This window comes from Canis aureus, chromosome 21 (assembly GCF_053574225.1).
Source record: "Canis aureus isolate CA01 chromosome 21, VMU_Caureus_v.1.0, whole genome shotgun sequence".
NCBI lineage: Eukaryota > Metazoa > Chordata > Mammalia > Carnivora > Canidae > Canis > Canis aureus.
The window spans coordinates 3819262-3841221 of record NC_135631.1 but is presented as its reverse complement, the minus strand read 5'-3'; the positions used below and the strand labels follow the sequence as shown (position 1 = coordinate 3841221).

The following is a 21960-nucleotide window of genomic DNA, read 5'->3' as shown; positions in this document are numbered from 1 at the left end:
TCTTTCCCTCTTCCCCTATCCCGCCTCTCCCCACTTGCTCGCTCTCTCTCTCCCACAAATAAATAAGTAAATAAAAAAAAAGGAGGAAAATCTCTATGAACTACAAGGGAGTAATTTCCAGCAGCATATAGGATGCTATCGTTTATGTAAGAAGGAAGAGACTGTAAGAAGATATACCTATATCTATTCATTGTGCAAAAAGAAACACAAGAAGGATAAACCAGAACTAATGACATTTATTATCTTTATGGAGTAGGTGGGAATAGGTGAGAAAGAACCCAAGAATGGAACTGGCCTAGAAGGGGTTAGGGAAGAGTGACATTTCTCTGCGTATAGTTTTTTCTGTAGTGCTGACTCTTAGGCTCATATTAATGTTTTACCTACCCACCAAACAATAAATAAATAAATAAAAGTCATCTTGAATATGTGGGGGGTACCCCAAAAAGAAAATAAGCAGTGAGACGTGAACTTCACTGCATTAAAAATGAGTAACATAACCACACTAAAGGGAGTAGGGAAGATAAAAACTCACCTAGGTCACTTTGGATGCCAGTATTTTGACTACATACTTTAAGGCAAAAGACAGGTACTGAACAACACAGGTATTGCACTCAAATTACAGTATTTGTTTTTCAGAGGGTTATTGGTTAGAAATTCTGAAACTATCTGAGTATATACTTGTAGTAAGCATGTAAGTAATACACGATGGATTATGAGAACCAGATTTCTCACTGTTGAAATAAAGAGTTACAGATAAGGAAGAGGGTAGTGTTGGATTGGAATCAAAAGCATTAGTATAAACTTATCATCTGCCTATATGTTAAACACATATATGACGTGACACATATAACACATGCACACATATATACACACAGAGGGATAGATCCTACTGTACACCTTGAGAGGGCCTAGAGACAAAGACATCCCAGCAACAATGAACACAGCCAATACCCAGATCTTGGTTCTTAAATTCCATGCTCCAATAAAAGTAATCACGGCTCTTCGGAGATATGGTTCATTTCCAGGCTAGGGCAGAGATGAAACAAGATGAGTCTAGAACATCATGCAGTGACAGAAAGTAATGGAGTGCTCAAAAAATGATGGGGGCATTTCAGAAAAACAAGAGTCAACATGAAGGAGCTTCCAAGGGCCAAATCTGGGACAATTTGAGTAATTCAATGAATAGTGATAGGGTATTAGTCAGAGTTCTCCAAAGAAATAGAACCAATGAGCACCTGGGTGGTTCAGTTGGTTTAGCGTATGCCTTCGGCTCAGGTAATGATTCCAAGGTCCTGGGACTAAGCCTCACCTTGGGCTTCCTGCTCAGCAGGGAGTCCACTTCTCCCTCTGTCCCTCCACCCACTGGTGCTCTCTCTTAAATAAACAAACAAACGAATAAATAAATAAAACCTTTAAAAAAAAGAAAGAAACAGAATCACCAGGATATATATGTGAAGAGATTTATTAACAAGAATTAGCTTATGCAATTATGGAGACCATAAAGTCCCACAGTCTGCCATGTGCATGCTGGAGATCCAGGAGAGCCATGGTATAATTCCATCAGAGTCTGAAAACCTGAGAACCAGAAGCACTAAGAGCAGAAGATTGATGTCCGCTTCAAGCAATCAGGCAGGAAGGGGCAAATTCTTCCCCCTCCCCTACAACTTTTTGTTCTCTTCAGACCCCCAATGGATTGGATGATGCCCACTCACATTTGGGACAGCTAACCACTTCAAAGTCCACTGATTGATGAAATGTCTGTTTCATCCAGGAACACCCCCACAGATACACCCCAAAATATCACTTAACCAAATATCAGCATTCCTTGATCTAGTCAAGTTGACACAAAAAAAATATACGACAGATACTAATAATTACCTATAAATAAAATAAATGTTCATGAGTCTATTCTAATATAAATAAGTAAATGGGGGAGAAGAGACATCTCTTCCTTACTGTAGGATTCTAATAAGTAAATATAGAAGGAATGATAGAAATAGAAAATCATCATTAAGCAAATTGCACAGTAATAATTGTTGCAGGCATGACTCATTGATAGATGTTAAAATTAATGGGATCCCTGGGTGGCGCAGCGGTTTAGCGCCTGCCTTTGGCCCAGGGCGCGATCCCCTCAGACCCGGGGTCGAATCCCACGTCAGGCTCCCGGTGCATGGAGCCTGCTTCTCCCTCTGCCTGTGTCTCTGCCTCTCTCTCTCTCTCTCTGTGACTATCATAAATAAATAAAAATTAAAAAAAAATAATAAAAAAAATTAAAAAAAAATAAAGACATTAAAAAAAAAAAAGATGTTAAAATTAATAAGTAAGAGGAGCCTGGCTGACTCAGTCAGTAGAGCATGTGACTCTTGATCTCGGGGTTGTGAGTTTGAGCCATGTTGGGTATAGATATTACTTTAAAAAAGGGCACCCCAGTGGCTTAGCAGTTTAGTGCTGTCTTCGGCCCAAGGCCTGATCCTGGAGACCCGGGATCGAGTTCCACGTCGGACTCCAGTTCCACGTCGGGCTCCAGTCCCACATCGGGCTCCCTGCATGGAGCCTGCTTCTCCTTCCGCCTGTGTCTCTGCCTCTCTCTCTCTGTGTCTTTCACGAATAAATAAATAAAATCCTAAAAAAAAAAAAAAAAGAATCATGATAAAAAAAAGACGTTACTTAAAAAAATAAAATATTTAAAAAGAAAAATCATATCTAAAAAAATTAGTAAGTAAAAGTATGATGAGAAACAAGATATCTGCATAAATTCAAAGTCTCTCTTCACGAATGTTTACTAATTACAAAGAGAAAAAGTGTAACCTCACAGTGGAGAAACCTAGAACACACTACCTTACCCAAGTGATCGAAGTTTACATGACCATTTATTTATTTTTAAGATTTTTGTTTTACTTATCCATAAGAGAGAGGCGGAGACATAGGCAGAGGGAGAAGCAGGCTCCTTACAGAGAGGCTGATGCAGGATTCGATCCCCGGACCAGGATCACACCCTGAGCCAAAGACAGACACCCAACCACTAAGCCACCCAGGTGTCCCAACATGACCATTTATAAGACATACCAACATCATGTACCATCTAATATGAAGCACTTAGAAGAGCACTTCACTTCTGTAGTATTCTTACCCAAAGAATAGCCTCAAAGGAATCATTACAAAACATCAAAATATCCAAACTGAGGGATATCCTAGAAAACAACTGGTTAGTTACAACTCTAAAAAAAAATGTCAGGTTCATGGAAGAAAAATTAATCTGAGAAATTGTCCCAGATTGAAGAAGACCAAGGAGACATGACAAGTATGGTAGCCAGCCTCCAAAATGGCCTCTGAGTGATGCTGCTGTCATGGAAGAGGGCTGACCCACGGGTATCAATAGGATATTGTGGAAATGACACAGGGTGATTTCTGGAGCTAGGTCAGGAGGACTTTGCAACGTCAGCCTTACTTTCTTTGGGTGAAGCCAGCTGACGTGTCATTAGGCCATTCAAGCAACACCATGGAGAGACCCACAAGGCAACGAACTGAAGCCTCCAGTATTTATGTGAATAGGCTATCTTGAAAACAGATCCCCAGTCCTAGTCAAGACATTATATAACCACAGTCCTGGCTGACATCATGAGTGAAAAGTCATCAGAGACCCTGAGCAAGAACTACCCACCTGGGACACCTGGGTGGCTCAGCGGTTGAACATTTGCCTTTGACTCAGAGCATGATCCCAGGGTCCCAGGATGGAGGCCTGCATCTGGCTTCCCACAGGGAGCCTGTTTATCCCTCTGCCTATGTCTCTGCCTCCCTCTCTCTGTTTCTCATGAATAAATATATACAATCTTCAAAACAAAACAAAACAAAACTACCCACCTAAAAGCAGCTCCCAAATTCCTGACCCATAGAAACTATGAAACAATAAGTGTTTGTTGTTTTAAGCTACTAACTTTTAGCATAATTGTTACATAACAATAAATAAGGGATCCCTGGATGGCTCAGCGGTTTAGCGCCTGCCTTTGGCCCGGGGCGCGATTCTGGAGTCCCGGGATCGGGATCGAGTCCAGCGTCAGGCTCCCGGCATGGAGCCTGCTTCTCCCTCCTCCTGTCTCTGCTTCTCTCTCTCTCTCTCTCATGAATAAATAAATAAATCTTTAAAAAAAACAATAAATAATATACCAGTGATATGCAATTTGGAAACATACATGTAAAAACCCTAAGCAAATTAATTATTAGTAATAATAATTACTGAATCTAGAAGTATGTCGAAAAGGGGCACCTGGGTGGCTCAACAGTTGAGCATATGCCTTTGACTCAGGTCCTGATCCCGGGGTCCTGGGATCAAGCCCTGCATTGGGCTCCCCACAGGAACCCTGTTTCTCCCTCTGCCTATGTCTCTGCCTCTCTCTCTGTGTCTCTCATGAATAAATAAAAAAAATATTTTTTAAAGTTATACAGAAAAGATAACACACTGTGCCTAAATTGTATTTATTCTAAAAAGGCCAGGTTAGGGCCACCTGGGAGGCTCAGTTGGTTAAGCATCTGACTCTTGATCTCCGCTCAGTTCTTGATCTCAAGGTCTCTTGAGTTCAGGCCCTGTGTTAGGCTCCGAGCTGCTCACGGAGCCTACTTAAAATCAAACACTCAATCAGCCAGGTTAGAGATGAGAAATTTAATGAATGCAACTTACCCCTTTAGTAGATGAGAGGAGAAAATTTGCACCATCTCAATGAATGCATAAAGTGCATCTTGCTGGGCCCAGTGAAGTGTACCCCATAGGGCCCACTGCATCAGTAGGGGATGTGTGGCCAAGAGCAACAGGAGAGTCAATGTCTGGGCAGAAAGTTTGATCCAAATGTTAAATAGGATCTAGATATTCGGAGGTTTATTGGGCATGCAGTCTGTTTTATACTGAAAAAGCAAACCCTTTCAATTCTTAACTGGAACATTTTGGTAAGTGTATTTATAATAAAATAGTCACTCATGTTTATGAGAGAAATGAAAGCAAGGTAATGAGTTTTAAAATATTATAAATTAGGGTTGTGGGGGTCAGGGAGATGTGTTGGGAGGAAGAAATGGGGGAAACGGCAATGTTACTAATGTTCTGTTTTTCAAGCTAGGTGTCTAATTTATTATTTCACTCCATTGCTTGTGTATATTTGACATCAATTATTTTGTACATATCCAACAGTTCATAATTTTATTTTTTTATTTTTATTTTTTTATTTTTTCAGTTCATAATTTTAAAAGGTGAACTCATCAGGCTGCCTCTAAACCTGCAGTCTCCCATTATTCCCCGTAGAGAATAATTCTTTCATACAGAAGCCTGGGGCTACTTAGCTTCCCCCACATTCACTCAAATACTGCATCCTGGCCCCCTCTATCCCTTCAGGGTGTCTGTCCACCCTGCACAAACCAGAGCAGGCTGTTTCTTTTTTTTTTTTTTTTTTAATTTTTATTTATTTATGATAGTCACACAGAGAGAGAGAGAGAGAGAGAGGCAGAGACACAGGCAGAGGGAGAAGCAGGCTCCATGCACCGGGAGCCTGACGTGGGACTCGACCCCGGGTCTCCAGGATCGCGCCCTGGGCCAAAGGCAGGCGCCAAACCGCTGTGCCACCCAGGGATCCCCCAGCAGGCTGTTTCTATCTCTGAGTGCTGCATCAGCTTCCTGACCACTCTTCCTGCTCCAGCTGGAGCCCCTCCCTCCTCCCTCTATGGTAGCCATGACGATATTTCCCAGTGCCAATCTGCTCTTCCATCTCCAGCTTAAACTCTGCAGCATCTTCCCACTGACTCTGGTATAAAGCTGGCTGTTTACAAGGCCGGATGTGCTCAGTCTCCACTCACCTCTACAGACTCATGTTCAGCCATTCTCAGCCTCACTCCTCGAGCTCATCACTCAGGGAGTCTCATTGTTTCCTAAAATACACCTGCACTTTCAGGCCAGGGGAGTCTTCCTACTGATGCTGTTTCTTTTTCCTGTCCTCCCGCCCTATGCTCTAATCATCTTCTGGTTCCATCCTAAATGTCACTCCCTCATCCCATTTTTCTTTTCTTTTTTTTTATTATTCATTAGCAAGCATGACCTTTGAAAACCTCCCTAACAATCTCTCTCACTTTCTTTATCTGTGACTTCCAGCCCAATGCAGATCTCCAGGGAGCTCCAAAGGCTCCAGGGGATGGCCAAGTCGCAAGATAGAGGGAGCCCGGGTTCTTGCATAACTGGGTGGGAGCCTGTCCTCCGATTGCTCATCACAATCAAAGATACCTGCTATATTAGTTATCTGTTGCTGTATAAAAATTACCCCAGAACTTTGGTTTAAATAAAAAAACAACTTACCACTTCACTGTTCCATGGGTTAGGAAATTTAGGAGCAACAGAGCTAGGAAGTTCTGACTCACCATTTCTCATGAGGTTTGCAGTTAAGATGTCAACCAGAGCTACCGTATCTGAAGGCTCGGTAGGGGCCAGAGGCTTTCAGGTCCCCCTCCCTGGGGACTCATTCACATGGCTGTGGGCTACAGGGCCTCCACCCCATACCATGTGGTCCTGTCCAGAGGGCTGCTCCAGTCTTCCTGCCATGGCATCTGGCTGCCCCCAGAGTCAGAGAGCCAGCAGGAAGCTAAAGTGCTGTTTGTGACCAAGTCTCACAAGTCACACCATTGCTTTTGTTGTAATCTGCTCTTTAGACACAAATTACTGAGACCAGTTTACACTCACAGAGAGGAGAACTAGGGGCACCTCTTGAAAGGAGGAGTATTGGGGCACCTGGGTGGCTGAGTGGTTGAGTGTCTGGCTTTGGCTCAGTTCATGATCCCTAGGTCTTGACCTGAGCCAGCCTCTGTCTGTGTCTCTGCCTCTCTGTGTCTCTCATGAATAAATAAATAAAATCTTAAAAAAAAAAAAAAAAAAAAAAGAGTATCAAGAGCAAATGGATGCATCCTAGGAGCAGCCCACCCTGGCTGAACCCATTCATTCGCCTGTGTATTTCCGGCACCTGAGGGCTGCCTCACAGTGGACTTGGGCCGTGGGGTCCCTGGGCTCCCACCTTCTGGAATTCTCCTGTGTTTCTGTACTCAGATCCCACTCCTCTTTCTTTTCTTTTCTTTTCTTTTCTTTTCTTTTCTTTTCTTTTCTTTTCTTTTCTTTCTTTTCTTTTCTTCCTTTCTTTCCTTTCTTTCTTTTAAAGACTTTATTTATTTATTCATGAGAGAGGCAGAAACACAGGCAGAGGGAGAAGCAGGCTCCATGCAGGGAGCCCAACGTGGGACTCGACCCTAGGTCTCCAGGATCAGGCCCTGAGCTGAAGGTGGTGCTAAACCGCTGAGCCACTGGGCTGCCCCCAACTCCCCTTTCTGATGTAACTGGGTGTGACATCTCATTGCTCCTCCCACTTCCCACACTCACTCCCTTGTCCTGGTCCTGTATCTACCTGAGCCCACATCTGTGCATACCTCCTGCAGAGAGAGGACTGTCCTCCCTTCACTCTGGGTCCTTCTCACCTGCTCCACCTCCCTTCCCTTCTTGATTTCCCAAAGTCAACACTTCTCTGTGTGTTCCCTTGTTTATTTGTTGTCTATTGACTGGAAGCTCCGGGAACAGGGAATTTTTTTTTAAGGATTTTTTTTTTAATTTAAAATATTTTATTTTTTATTTATCCCTGAGAGACACAGAGAGAAGCGGAGACATAGACAGAGGAGAAGCAGGCTCCTCACAGGGAGCCCAATGTGGGACTCGATCCCCAGACCAGTATCACGGCCTGAGCCAAAGGCAGACGCTAATCTGCTGAGCCACCCAGACATCCTAAGATTTTATCATTATTGGAAAGAGAGACAGCACAAGCTAGGGGAGCTGCAGGCAGAGGGAGAGGAAGAAGCAGGCTCCTTGCTGAGCAGGAAGCCCAGCCCAGGGCTCCATCCCAGGACCCTGAGATCATGACCTGTGCTGAAGTTAGACACTTCACTGACTGAGCCACCCAGCTGCCCCGGAACAGGGATTTTTATGTTTTGCTCACTAATGCATTCTTTACACTTAGCATAAGGGCTGGCTCATGGTGGGCATGCAGGAAATACTTGCTGGATAAAGAAATGACTGAATCAGGGACACCTGGGGGGCTCAGTCAGTGAAGCGTATGCCTTTGGCTCAGGTCATGATCCTGGGGTCTTAGGATCAAGCCCCACATCGGGCTCCCTGCTCAGCAGGGAACGGGATCCCTGCTCCCTCCTGCTTCTGCCTCTCTTGCTTGTGCTCTCTCTCTCTCAAAGAAATAGTCTTTAAAAAAAAAAACTGAATCAGTGGCAGGAGGGAAACTCCATCCATTCTAATGGGAAAGAAGCAGGAGGAAAAGTGTGTGTCCCACATTTCCTGCACCAAGCAAGAAGGCTTATGAGGCCACAAAGTATCATTTTGGTCTCTATTGAGTCCCCAGCACACAGCCCTGTGCCTGGCACATAACAGGCCCTATAAGCTAATGTGTTGATTGGCCAAGTGCTGATTATCCAAGCCAGTAACTTATTGCCCCCAACACCTTTCTTTGTAATACACTTGGGTAACAGGTGCTGTCCCTGTCCCTGTATTCTGTGTCCCTTTCATAGATGTCCTCAGGTTCCATGTTCAGAGTTATGACCTGGCCTCACTCCTGGCCACCTGCTCCTTGCAGCGGTCAGAGACTTGGGTTCCCTGTCCCTGCTTTGTCCCTCCAAAGACACGCAGGTTGTCTAGCTCAGTGGTGATTCTTCCCTGGCTTTGCCCAGAGACTATGGGGAATGGCTGAGGCCCAGATACTCCTGGAGTTGAGAGTGGAACTCACCACAGGTCCTGGGGAGTTGGTGCACAAGAAGTGCAACTAGGGAATGTTGGGGAACCAGTGTCCTAGCTTGGCCACTCTCCAGCAGGGTGACTCCGCTAAGTTCCCTAGCCTCTCTGAGCTTCAACTTTCTCATCAGTAAAATGGCAACTTGGGGCACCTGACTAGCTCAGTCAGTAGAGCATGCAACTCTTGAACTTTGGGTCATGGGTTCAAGCCCCACGTTGGGCTTAGAGCTTACTTTAGAAAAACTGGCAATTTGTCATAGGAATTGAGAAGATGGATGTGTTACAAAGTAAAGAGGGTGAGAGTGGGGCTGTGGGGCTACCCTGCCTGGGTTTCAGTCCTGAGTTTGTCTTTCCCTATTAGTTGTGCAAACCTCAGGCAAGTTATCTAATCTTTCTGTACCTTAGTTTCCCCATTTATGAAAGAAGCATGATAATAGTACCTGGCTTATGGGATTGTTCTGATCCAGTCATACAATCAGAACTCAACACACACGGGCTGTGTGATCATCCTTACAGCTTACATCACACACATAGGAGTTATTATTATTATTCCGAACTTTGCGCTGACAGAGGTCACAGACACAGGAACAATTGCAATACAGCATTAGATGAGACTGTGTTCACATCGGCTCAATGCCACCATCAACAAGGGAGGGAGAGATTCGTTTAGGTTTACAGCTGATGCCTGAGAGTGTCTTTGGATGTGCACTAAGCATTTTCCGGGCAAACAGGAGGAGGAAAGTGTCTTACACAAAGGAAAAGCAAAAGAGAAGAAAGTTATGCTGAAGAGATGAGCAGAGTTTGAGGGAGGAGGACAAGTGAAGGTTGGCCACAACACAAAGTGCATGAGGGATGGCAGGGAGGCAGCAGGTCACGTAAGGATCCAAATGCCCAGTGAGAGCAGTGAGTGGATGCGGGTGTAGCCATCTGGCTCACCTGGCATCTGTCCCAGCCTCCTCCCAGCTTCCTTCTTGGACTGCAGAGTTTGTATTGGGGAAAAAAAAAAACATGTTCCAGCTGTTCAATTGCAATCATGTGAGACTTAACTCTGGAACTGAGTGAAATGGAGGGCCACCCCTGACCCCCAGGCATTCCTTCTGCTGGTGTGACTCCAGCACGCATGGTGTGGCTCTGGAACCACTGCACTGGGGAAGCTTCCAGGTCCCTGGATGGCAGTTATCACCTCACCAGGACAGCTGTCTTTGCACTGCCTGTGATATGTCACCTTCAGTGGCTCTGACTGAAACCTTGCCCAGGAAATGATTTAGAACAATTCCAAAAGAAACTGTCCCTTCAATCCTCCACGAAGTTGCTGTCTTGTGTCCCTGATTCTGCCAGAAACTACCACTCCAGGGCTGTCAGGCCTGAGTCAATGCCATTATCTACCCATCTATTCATCATCCAAATGTTTATTTATTCACTTTTTCAATATTCACTGAACTCTTGTTTTGTACCAGGCCCTGGGGCTGGGAACCATGAGATAAACCAGACATTATGCCCACTGTTTGAGTTATCTATTGCTATGAAACAAACCACCCTAAAATGTAAAGTTTTACAACAATAGCCACCATTTATTTCTTTACAACTTTGCAACTGGGGCAAGGTCTCAAGTGGAGAGCTCTTTTCTCCTGCATACGGCATCATCTGGAGCAGCTGGTTGTTTTACCAGCAAAAGCTAAAGATGGGTTTATTCAGGAACTGCTGAGAATTACAACCTGAAAGCTACAAGGAAGTTCCAGCAAAACCACAGGTAAGTAACTCCCTGAACAAAGAGAGGACCACTCTTTAATAAAGGAAAAAGGGGAGTTGGGAGTTATAAATTAAAAATCTATTGGAGTAAACTGGGAACGTGAACTATAGTGGCTTATAAATTAAAAATCTGGGGATAGTGGCTCAGCAGTTTAGTGCCTGCCTTTGGCTCAGGGCATGATCCTGGAGTCCCGGGACTGAGTCCCACATCGGGCTCCTTGCATGGAGCCTGCTTCTCTCTCTGCCTGTGTCTCTGCCTCTGTGTGTGTGTCTCTCATGAGTAAATAAATAAATTTTAAAAAAATAAAAATCTATTAGAGTAAACTGGGAGCTTGAAGTATAGTGGCTTCTCAATGGCTGAACTGTGACTGTCTTTGACTGTTGCTGGGGCAGGAAGAAATTTTCCTTCCTCCCACTGGGATAGCACAGAAGTATCTACTTGCAGGATCCCACTCTTCCCTTTGGGTCTGCGGTAGACCCCTAGTGCTGGGCTTGAGAGCTCCCCCTGCTGGCCTCCTAGCTCCATCCTAAATGAGATTTCCTTTTATTGATTTTCACACCAGCATGAGCTTTGTCTAGAGAAGAAACAGAATGTAATAAGTATGTCAGATAAATGATGGGACAAATTCCTGGTGTGTGCCCCTGGAGCCAATACCCAGCTGAATTAGGAGTGGGCATGGCTGCTCAAGGAGTGCCAAGAATGTCTCCATTTCAATGTGTGCCCCATGTAACAAAGCTTATGTCCACAGAACTGGGACAGGTAACGAGCAGGAGTGACCTTGGCTGCTGGAACTGGAAAGCTCTGGCCCCATCTAAGCAGCTCTAATCAGGAAGTTGGACTCAGTGGGGCCACACAGCCAAGTTTCCTGGAGAAGCCAGGCATCCTTACCTCTTATGTGAAATCTTATACATTTTAAGCAATGACAATTGATAAAAATTATCAGTGCTGTGCAGGTCTAACAAAACTCAACCATCTAGCTGGATGTGCCTATGGGCAGACAGCTGAGGTCTCTGATCTGAAGGCTATTTGTCCTCCAGAATACCAACGGTGCCCTCCTCCATGAAGCCTCAGGCTTACTCTGCCACGCAGCTCCCAACAACCCAGAATTACTGCTGTCTTTATTTTTAAATCCTTACTTTTCTGTTTATGAAAGGAATCCTCTTTCTTGGTGAAAAATTCAAACCTTACAGAAATTTTTTTTTTTTTTAGAAATTTCTAATATAACCTATGAACACGGACCTAGTCCTACCTCTACCTTTCCACCTGATAGTTGGTGAATATTCCTTCAGATATTCTAAGAATCTTTTTTCCAGTTCACAAAATTGAAATCTTACTGAATAACCACTTTATAAACTTTTTTTATAATAACATAGGATGAACAACTTTTCATGGCAGTGGCATTGATCTAAATTCAATCTTCTTGGGATGCCTGGGTGGCTCAACGGTTGAGCATCTGCCTTTGCTCAGGGCATGATCCCAGTTTAGGGATCGAGTCCCACATCAGGATCCCTGTGAGGAGCCTGCTTCTCCTTCTGCCTATGTCTCTGTCTCTCTCTGTGTCTCCCATGAATAAATAAATAAAATCTTTTTAAAAATAAATAAAAATAAATAAATTCATCTTTCTTAATGCCTGTGTTTAGGAGACACAGTGGTCAAGGTGAATGATTGTGAAATCAGATAGACCCAAGTTCAAAGCCTATGTCTAAATAACTGATCAAATGGCTCAACCTCTCTGAGACTCCATTTTCTCATCTATAAAATGAGAGAAAAAATGGTGTCTACCTTGCAAGGATTAAGTGAAAACATGAATGTAGGGTCTTGCACATATTATGCATTTGATGAACTTTAGCTACTACTATAGCATTCTGCTGTATGGTTATATAATTTCACCATTGATGGTCATGTAGTTGTTTCTAAATTTTCTCTATTACAAATTGTGCTTCAGTGAATTCTTTGTCAAGATGGATTCCTAGATTGAAATTGCTGGGTCATGGGTATCTGCATTTTTTTTTTTTTGACTTACTGAAATTCTCAAAATCATTTTATAAACGATCACACAAGTAATAGATGAATACATTCCCTTTCATGTGGTTTTAAGCTGCTCATAGGTATGCAGGGTAAAACACAGCCATCTCTCTTCACAACACTCCTCTCTCCATCCCACCTCCTCTTCTTTTTCCTAGAGATGTCCCCTTTATTTTTTTAATTTTTTTTTAAGTAGACTAACATGAGGCTTGAACTCACAACCCTGAGATCAAGACCTGAGCTGAAAAAAAAAAAGACCTGAGCTGAGATCAGACACTTAACCAACTGAGTAACTCAGGTGCCACTAGTCATCCCCTTTAAAAGTGTATTCTTAATAGATGCATGTAATACGTAGTATGTATATAAATACACACAGCTTTTTTCTTTACATCAATGAAATCATACTTCTAACATTTAAGTTACTTTTTTAACCTAATAAAATGTCTGTAAGTTACTTTTTTAACCTAATAAAATGTCTTAGAAATTTCTCTACATTAGAGACTCACCTCATTCTTATTATTTAAGGAAATATTCCAGAACACAAAAAGAGAAAACTATAGGGTGCCTGGCTGATTCAGTGAAGCATGAGAGTCTTGATCTTAGGGTTGTGGATTCGAGCCCCACATTGGGTGTAGAGATTGCTTTAAAATAAAGTCTTTTTGGGGATCCCTGGGTGGCGCAGCAGTTTAGCGCCTGCCTTTGGCCCAGGGCGCGATCCTGGAGACCCGGGATCGAATCCCACGTCAGGCTCCCGGTGCATGGAGCCTGCTTCTCCCTCCTCCTGTGTCTCTGCCTCTTTCTCTCTCTCTATGTCTATCATGAATAAATAAATAAATCTTTAAAAAAAAAAATAAAAATAAAAAAATAAAAATAAAATAAAGTCTTTTTTAAAAATCTAAATGCCTTATACATCATATACTATATATATATATAAATATATATGTGTGTGTGTGTGTTTATATCACTTTAAAAAAAATACTTGGTATTGGGGCACCTGGATGGCTCAGTCAGTGAAACATGGAACTCTTGATCTCGGGGTTGTGAGTTTGAGCCCTTCATTGGGTGTGGAGATTGCCTTAAAATAAAATCTTAAAAAAAAAAAAAAAAAGTAGACACACCTATGTACCCTCCACCAGTTTAGGAAAGGAAGCATTTGTTTTTGTTTTTGTTTTGTTTTTTAAGATTTTATTTATTTAGAGAGAGTGGGAGAGAAGGGTAGAGAGAGCAGGAGAGAAAGAATCTCAAGCAGACTCCTCGCTGAGCTGGGAGCCCAATGCTGGGTTTGATCCCATGACCCTGAGATCATGACCTGAGCCAAAACCAGAGTTGAATGCTCAAAGGACTGAGCCAGGTTCCCCACATTTTTATAAAGTTTTATTTATTTAAATAGTTTCTACATTCAGCCTGAGGCTCAAACTCACAACCCCGAGATCAAGAGTTGCATGCTCTTCCAACTGAGCCAGCCAAGTGCCCCCATATATAGCTACATTTGAAAATAAACTCTAATGTTCCATGAAAAACTGTTTTTATCTAGATTGAAATGTTAGGTCAATTTGGAGGAGAACTGACATTTCCTGCCAGAAATACATGAAGGTACCAATACCTCTACATCCTTGCTAACATTTGCTATTGTTGGTCTTTTTGTGTACGTCTTTTTTTATTATAACCATCCTAGTGGATGTGAAGTGATCTCAGCGTGGTTTGGATTTGCATTATTTTCATGGGACTATTGGCCATTTAAAGAAATTTCTGTTCAAATCCTTTGCTATTTTTGAATTGGGCTGTCTTTTTATTTCTGAGTTGTAAGAGTTCTTTTTATATTCTAGATACAAGTCTTTTATCAAATATATGATTTGCAAATGTTTTCTTCTGTGAGTTGTCTCTTCAATTTTTGGATGATTCTTTTGAAACACAAAAGTTTTAAATTTTAACGATGTCTGATTTTTTAAAAATATTTATTTATTTATTTATTTATTTATTTATTTATTTATTTATTCATGAGAGACACACAGAAAGAGAGGCAGAGACACAGGCAGGGGGAGAAGCAGGCTCCTCACAGGGAGCCCAATGCAGGACTCAGTCCCCCAACCGGGGATCATGCCCTGAGCCCAAGGCAGACACTCAACCGCTGAGCCACCCAGGCGTCCCAATGAAGTCTGATTTATCTAGTTTTTCTGACATTGCTGTGCTTTTGCTGTCATAGCCAAGAAATCATCATCTAACCGAAGGTCATGAAAATTTATGGCTGGTTTATTTCTAAGATTTTCATAGTTTTAGGTCTTACATTTAGGTCTTTGATCCACTTTGAACTAATTTTTTGTGTATGATGTGAGGTGGGGTTCCTAGCACCATTTGTTGACAAGACTATTTTCCCCCCACTGCATTATGTTGGCACTCTTGATGATAATCAATTGACTATAGGATGCCTGGGTGGCTCAGTGGTTGAGCATCTGCCTTGGGCTCAGGGTGTGATCCCAGTTGGGGGACTGAGTCCTGCATCGGGCTCCCTGTGAGGAGCCTGCTTCTCTGTGCTAATGTCTCTGCCTCTCTGTTTCTCATGAATAAATAAATAAAATCTTAAAAAAAAAAAAAAAAAGGAAATAACCAATTGACCATAAATGTCTATGCTTATTTCTGGACTTTTTTTTTTTTAAGATTTTTATTTATTGGGCAGCCCCGGTGGCGCAGCAGTTTGGTGCCGCCTTCAGCCCAGGGCCCGATCCTGGAGAGCCAGGATCGAGTCCCACGTTGGGCTCCCTGCATGGAGCCTGCTTCTCCCTCTGCCTGTGTCTCTGCCTCTCTCTGTGTGTGTCTCTCATGAATAAATAAAATCTTTAAAAAATAATTTTAAAAAATAAATATAAAATCAGGAAGTGGGATCCCTGGGTGGCGCAGCGGTTTGGCACTTGCCTTTGGCCCAGGGCGCGATCCTGGAGACCCGGGATCGAATCCCACGTCGGGCTCCCGGTGCATGGAGCCTGCTTCTCCCTCTGCCTGTGTCTCTGCGCCTCTCTCTCTCTCTCTGTGACTATCATAAATAAATAAAAATTTTAAAAAATAAATAAATAAAAAAATAAAAATAAAATCAGGAAGTATGAGTACTCCAACTTTCTTCTACCTTTTCAAGAATGTTTTCTCTCTTCTGAGTTTCATGCATTTCCACATGAATTTGAAGATAATCACCTCGTCAATTTTTGCAATGAAGGCAGCAGGGATTTTGACAGGGATTGTTGAATTTTTAGATCAATTTTGGGGACTATGCCACCTAACAATATTAAGTCCTATAATCCATAGATATGAGATATTTTCCCATTAATTTAGATGTTTAATTTCTATCAACAATGTTTTATAATATTCAGTGTACCAGTTTATATTTCTCTTGTTTAATATATTCATAAGCATTTTATTCTTTTCATTGCATTGTAAATGGAATTTTCTTGATCTTATTTGTGGGTTGTTCATTGCTAGTGAATAAAAATACAATTGAGTTTTGAATACTGATCTTCTATCCTGCAACCTTGCTGAACTCATTTACTAACTCTAGTGTTTTTTGATGGATTCCTTAGGATTTTCTGTAGAAGATCCTACCATTTGCAAGCAGAGATACTTTGATTTCTTCCTTTCTAACTAGATGTCTTTTATTTCTTTTCTTACTTAATTACCCTCGCTAAAACTTTCAGTATAATACTGATTAGAAGTGATAAGGGTGGACATTCTTTTCTTGAATCTGATCTTAGAGGGAAAGCATTCAGTCTTGTACTGTTATGTAAAATGTTAGCTGTGCTAACACATGGCTGCGTGATAAATACCATTTATCAGGTCCAGGAAGTTTCAGTAGATTCCTACTTTGGGTTATTTTTTAAAAGATTTTATTTATTTGAGAGAGAGAAAGAGAGAGCACAAGCAGGGGGAGGGGCAGAGGGAGAGAGAGAAGCAGACTCTCCACTGAGTTTGGTGCTCGACAGAGGCTCCACTCTAGGACCATGAGATCATGACCTGAGCTGAAATCAGACACTTAACTGACTGAGCCACCCAGGTGCCCCTAGTTTCGGTTATTTTAAAAATTATTTTTATTTATTTTTATTAAGTTTTAACTTTTAATTACAATATAGTTAACTTACGGTGTTCTGTTTCATGTGTACAATATAGTGATTCAACAATACATTACTCATGCTTATCATGATAAGTGTACTCTAAATCCCCTTCATCTATTTAACCCATCCCCCTGCCCCCCTTCCCTCTGGTAACCCTCTGTTCTCTATAGTTAAAAGTCTGTTTGTCTCCTTTTTTCCCCCTTTGTTTTTTTTTTTTTTTTTTTTTTTACTTATTTATGATAGTCACAGAGACAGAGAGGGAGAGGCAGAGACATAGGCAGAGGGAGAAGCAGGCTCCATGCACCGGGAGCCCGATGTGGGATTCGATCCTGGGTCTCCAGGATCGCGCCCTGGGCCAAAGGCAGGCGCCAAACCGCTGCGCCACCCAGGGATCCCTTTTCCCCCTTTGTTCGTTTGTTTTGCTTCTTGAATTCCAAATATGAGTGCAATCATGTGGTATTTGTCTTTCTCTGACTTATTTCACTTAGCATTATACTCTCTAGCTCCATCCATGTTGTTGCAAATGGCAATATTTCATTCTTTTTAAGGCTAATACTCCATTCTGTATATATACCACATCTTCTTTTTTTTTTTTTTTAATTTTATTTATTTATGATAGTCACAGAGAGAGAGAGAGAGGCAGAGACACAGGAAGAGGGAGAAGCAGGCTCCATGCACCGGGAGCCAGACGTGGGATTCGATCCCGGGTCTCCAGGATCGCGCCCTGGGCCAAAGGCAGGCGCCAAACCGCTGCGCCACCCAGGGATCCCCTATACCACATCTTCTTTATCCATTCATCTATCAAGGGACATTTGGGCTGCTTCCATGATTTGGCTATTGTAAATATGCTGCAGTAAACATAGGGACGCATGTGTCCTTTTGAATCAAGTTTTCATATTCTTTGGATAAATACCCAGTAGTGTGATTACTGGATCATAGGGTAGTTCTATTTCTTTTTTTAAGATTTTATTTATTTGACAGAGGGAGAGGGAGAGAGAGAGAGAGAGAGCAAGCGAGCACAAGCCGGGGGAGCCACAGGCAGAGGAAAAGGGAAAAGCTCAGCGGGGAGCCCAATGTGGGGCTCAATCCCAAGACCCTGGGATCATGACCTGAGCCAAAGTCAGATGTTTAACTGACCGAGCCACTCAGGTGCCCCTATTTTTTTATGGACCTCCATACTGTTTTTCACAGTGGCTGCAGTTCGCATTCCCGCCAATAGTGCATTGTGGGTTCCTTTTTTCTACATCCTCGCCAACACTTGCTGTTTCTTATGTTTTTTTTTTTTTTTTTTTAGCCATTCTGACAGGTGTGATGTGATATCTCATGATGGTGATTTTGAATTGCATTTCTCTGATGATGAGTGATGATAGCTCCCTGTGCTCTCTTCTAGGATTTTTACGGTTTCAGGATTCACATTTAGGTCTTTAATCCATTTCAAGTTTTTTTGTGTGTGTGTGGTGTAAGAAAGTGGTCCAGTTTTCCCAAAACCATTTATTGAAGAGACTTTTTCAATTGTATACTCTTGTCTCTTGTCAAAAATTAATTGATCATGTAATTAATTGATCATATAAAGGATGTTCACTCTCACCACTGGGTTTGTTTCCAGACTTTCTATCCTGTTCTGTTGATCGATGTGTCCGGTTTTAAAATAAGATTTTATTTATTTGAAAGCACCAGCAGGGGGAGGGGCAGAGGGAAAGGGAGAAGCAGACTTCCCACTAAGCAGGGAGCCTGATGTGGGGCTCAATCTCAGAATCCTGGGATCATGACCTAAGCCGAAGGCAGGCACTTTAACCAACTAAGCCACCCAGGTGCCCCTCATGTGTGTATTTTTGTGCCAGTACCATACTGTTTTGATTACTACAGCTTTGCAGTATAACTTAAAACCTGGACTTGTGATACCTCCAGCTTTGGGTTTTTTTTTTTTTTTTTTCTTTTTCAATATTATGTTGGATATTTGGGGTGTTTTGTCATTCCATACAAATTTTAGGATTGTTTGTTCTAATTCTGTGATAGGAATTACATTATGTTTGTAGATTGCTTTGGGTAGTATGGACATTTTAACAATATATATTCTTTACAACCCCTGAGCATAAAATATCTTTCCATTTGAATCATTTTCAATGTCTTTTAAAAAAGACTTATTTATTTATTTATTTATTTATTTATTTATTTATTTATTCATGAGAGACACAGAGAGAGAAAGAGAGAGAGAGAGAGAGAGAGAGAGGTAGAGGGAGAAGTAGGCTCCCTGCAGAGAGCCTGATGTGGGACTCCATCCCAGATCCCAGGATCAGGCCCTGAGCTGAAGGCAGATGCTCAACCGCTGAGTATCCCTAAATCATCCTCAATGTCTTTCATCAATGTCTCATAGTTTTCAGAGTACAGGTCTTTCACTTCTTTACTTAAGTTTATTCCTATGTATTTTATTATTTTTGGCACAATTGTAAATAAGATTGCTTTCCTAATTTCTCTTTGTGCTTAATTTCTCATTATTGGTGTATAGGAATGCAGTGGGTTTCTGTACATTGATTTTATATGCTTTGACCTTAGTAAATTCATTTATCAGAGACTTCCTCCTAAGATGAGGAACAAGACAAGGATGTCCACTCTCACCACTTTTATTCAACATAGTTCTGGAAGTCCTGGCCACAGCAATCAGATAAGAAAAGGGAATATGGGATCCCTGGGTGGCGCAGCGGTTTGGTGCCTGCCTTTGGCCCAGGGCGCGATCCTGGAGACCCGGGATCAAATCCCACGTCGGGCTCCCTGCATGGAGCCTGCTTCTCCCTCTGCCTATGTCTCTGCCTCTCTCTCTCTCTCTTTGTGACTATCATGAATAAATAAATAAAATATTTAAAAAAAATTAAAAAAAAAAGAAAAGGGAATAAAAGGCATCCAAATTGGTAAAGAATAAATAAAACTTTCACTATTTGAAGATGACATTATGGGGATCCCTGGGTGGCTCAGTGGTTTAGCGCCTGCCTTTGGCCCAGGGCATGATCCTGGAGTCCCAGGATCGAGTCCCGCGTTGGGCTCCCTGCATGGAGCCTGCTTCTCCCTCTGCCTGTGTCTCTGTCTCTGTCTCTCTCTCTCTCTGTGTCTCTCATGAATAAATAAAACCTTAAAAAAAAAGATGACATTATATTATATATAGAAAACCCTATAGTTATTTTTAATCATGCAAGTGTTTGATATTCTTTTAAATCTTTCTTTTTTTATTTTAAAGATTTTATTTATTTATTCATGAGAGAGAGAGAGAGAGAGAGAGAAGCAGAGACACAGGCAGAGGGAGAAGCAGGCTCCATGCAGGGAGCTGGGTGTAGGATTCGATCCTGGGACTCCAGGATCACGCCCTGGGCGTAAAGGCAGGCACTAAACTGCTAAGCCACCCAGGGATCCCCTAAATCTGCCTTTCTAATGGATTAAACGTTATTGCAATAGATGGATCTAACCATTCTCTTCCTAATGGACATGTGGGGATTTTTTTTCTTTCCTATCATATCTTCTTCCCATTTTACATGTTATTATATGCAGTATTTTAATTTTTTTATCCTCACTTATTAAAAATCTAATTTGTGGGGCATCTGGGTGGCGCCATCAGTTAAGTGTCTGACTCTTGGTTTCAGCTGAGGTCATGATCTCAGGGTCATATGATCAAGCCTCATGATAGGCTCTGCACTGTGTGTAGAATCCTCTTGAGTCTCTCTCTCCCTCTCCTGTCCACTCCCCCCCAAAATCTAATTTGTGATGAATTTATTTAGTTTTGAAAGAAATATGATTTGGTAAAGATACATTTTTACCTTTTTTTGTATTTATAATACATCTGGGGTCCCCACATACAGAGCATATGACTGATTGTAGGGAGTGGAGGCAAGGTGTGAGCTGAGGTGTCAGAGGATCTTTCTGGCCACTGTGGGGACAATAAGCAGACAGTAGAGTATAGGAAAAGAGATCAGTTGGGTGGCTGTTAAACTGGCCCACGCAGGGGCACCTGCATGGCTCAGTTAGTTAAGCATCTGCCTTTGGCTCAGGTCATGACATGGAGTCCTGGGATTGAGACCCGTGCCAGGCATCCTGATCAAGAGAGTTTGCTTCTCCCCATCCCTGTGCCCCCTCCCTCCTGCTCGTGCACTCACGTGCATGCTGTCACACACACTCTCTCTCTCAAATAAATAAAATATTTAAAATAAAATGGCCTGAGCATGAAATGATGATGATGGACTGAAGATGGAAAAGAATGAATGAATTCTGGAGATACTTTGGATATAGAATCAACAGGACTTCATCTCTTGTGTAATATATTGTAAGAGCCTCCTAACTGGTTTCCCTGCACCCCAGACTACTACATTCAGTAACACAGGTGCTAGGGTGACCCTTTTAGACCTAAGTAGAGCATGTTCACCTCTACTCAGCATCCTCCAGTGCCTCCTCATATCACTCAGAGTAAAAGCTAAAGCCCTTGTAATGGCTAAGGCCATCTGGTTTTGCCACCTCCTCCTCCTTACCCTTTTGCTATTTCCACTCCAGCCACGCTCACCTCCTCCCAACAAACCAGGACAGGTCGACTCTTACCTAGCTCCAGCTCTTTACCCAGACATCCCTTTGACTCACGCCCCTACCTCCTTCTAATCTTTGTTCAGCTTCTCACTGATACTACAACCTGCTTCAAGCACCCAACCAACACTCCTGATCCTTTTTTGTTCTGCCCTTTTTGCCTATAGCACTTATTACCTACTTATTATCTGCCAACATAGTAGATAATTCACTTACATTCTGTATATTGTTTATCACCCATCACACCCACTAGGATAAAACTTCACAGAGATTGTTATTTGTTCACTGACATCCTAATTTCCTAGAACAGGCTCCATCTGACACATATTTGTAGACAACTGGATAAATGATTTAATTACCAGTTTTATGTGGGGACAGATGGAGGGAGAGGGTGAACAAGATGCCCAGGTTTCTGAAGCTAGGGTAGGGCTGGAGGAGTAGGAACACTGAAATATTTTCCAAACAGGAGATATTCCAGCTGAAGACCTCTTGGGGGGCAGCCCGGTGGTGCAGCGGTTTGGCGCTGCCTGCAGCCCAGGGTGTGATCCTGGAGACCCGGGAGGGAGTCCCTTGTCTGGCTCCCTGTGTGGAGCCTGCTTCTCCCTCTGCCTGTGTCTCTGCCTCTCTCTGTGTGTCTCTATGAATAAATAAATAAATAAAATCTTAAAAAAAAAAAAAAAGAAGACCTCTTGGGTTAGGGGTGTGGAACCCACAGGAGCAAAGAAAGAAAA

General features: G+C 42.4%; 1 protein-coding gene across 8 annotated transcripts in view; it reads right to left on the bottom strand.

Annotated features, from left to right (window-relative positions):
* SPDYC (speedy/RINGO cell cycle regulator family member C) overlaps positions 1 to 21960 on the bottom strand; it is a 43268-nt gene that overhangs the window by 18032 nt on the left and 3276 nt on the right. Inside the window, exons 1-2 of one of the 8 annotated variants that reach the window (XM_077862355.1) lie at positions 7038 to 7163; positions 4676 to 4818 (exon numbers count right to left, since the gene is read on the bottom strand). The exons of 5 other annotated variants lie outside the window; for them this stretch is intronic. The gene's annotated coding sequence lies outside the window, so the exon portion shown is untranslated. 2 more of the 8 variants (XM_077862354.1, XM_077862351.1) reach the window with 2 other exon arrangements.